This window comes from Panthera leo, chromosome Y, assembly GCF_018350215.1.
Source record: "Panthera leo isolate Ple1 chromosome Y, P.leo_Ple1_pat1.1, whole genome shotgun sequence".
Taxonomy (NCBI): Eukaryota; Metazoa; Chordata; class Mammalia; order Carnivora; family Felidae; genus Panthera; species Panthera leo.
This window is the reverse complement of record NC_056697.1, coordinates 8,305,915-8,306,836: the sequence shown is the minus strand read 5'-3', so window position 1 is coordinate 8,306,836 and position 922 is coordinate 8,305,915. Positions and strand designations below refer to the sequence as shown.

Sequence of the window (922 nt, the reverse complement as noted above, 5' to 3'; positions counted from 1 at the left end):
AGAACTAATTTTTCTTGATTGATCTGCAGATACCATTTCACCAAATAATAAAAGCAATAATATATTTGATTATGTAAGTATATGTATAAGTGAAATGAAAGAGAACATTGGTACTAGAGATTAAAGGGAGGAATTAGGAATATTTTGTGATTATAAAGAATTTGCATACATATGAAGTGAAGTAGTATTATTTGAAAGATCTGCATAAATTATAAATGTTTATTGAAAATTTTAATGCAACCACCAAAAAAAAATCTATAACATGTATGCGAATATATATAAAAATATATATACACAACATATGTTAAAATTTAATACGTCAAGGAAGGGAATAAATGGAGTCATATAAAACAAAACACAGTGCTCACATTGGTAGCCCACAATATTAGAATAATGCAGACAATATTAGCATGGCTCCTAAAAAAGGATGACACCCAAATTCATGAAGTGCTCCATATTTTTAAATGGCAACAAATACTTACCTATCAATAATTAGTATGAATGTAAGTGGACAAAATTCTCCAAGCAAAAGACATAGGGTGACAGATGGATAAAAACAAAACAAAACAAAACAAAAAAACAAAAACAAAACATGACTCATCCATATGCTTCCTATACGAGACTCATTTTAGACCTATGGATACCTGCAGTTTGAAAGTGTGGTGGTAAAGAAATATTACTCATGCAAATGAATGTCCAAAGGAAGTTGGAGTAGCCTTACTTATATTGGACAAAAATAGCTTCTAAAACAAAAGCTATAACCACAAACAAAGAATGACACTATAAAATAATAAAAGGGAAAAGTCTAAGAGGATATATAACAATCATAAATATTTGTGCACCCAAAATGGGAGTACCTGAATACATAAACAGTAAATAACAAACATAAAGGCACTAACTAATAATAATACAACAGTAGGAG

The 922-nt window shown here is 29.1% G+C and overlaps 1 pseudogene; it reads left to right on the top strand.

Annotated features, from left to right (window-relative positions):
• Nucleotides 1-362: 362 nt before the first annotated feature.
• LOC122212692 lies at nt 363-462 on the top strand (annotated as a pseudogene).
• The last annotated feature ends 460 nt before the right edge of the window (nt 463-922 follow it).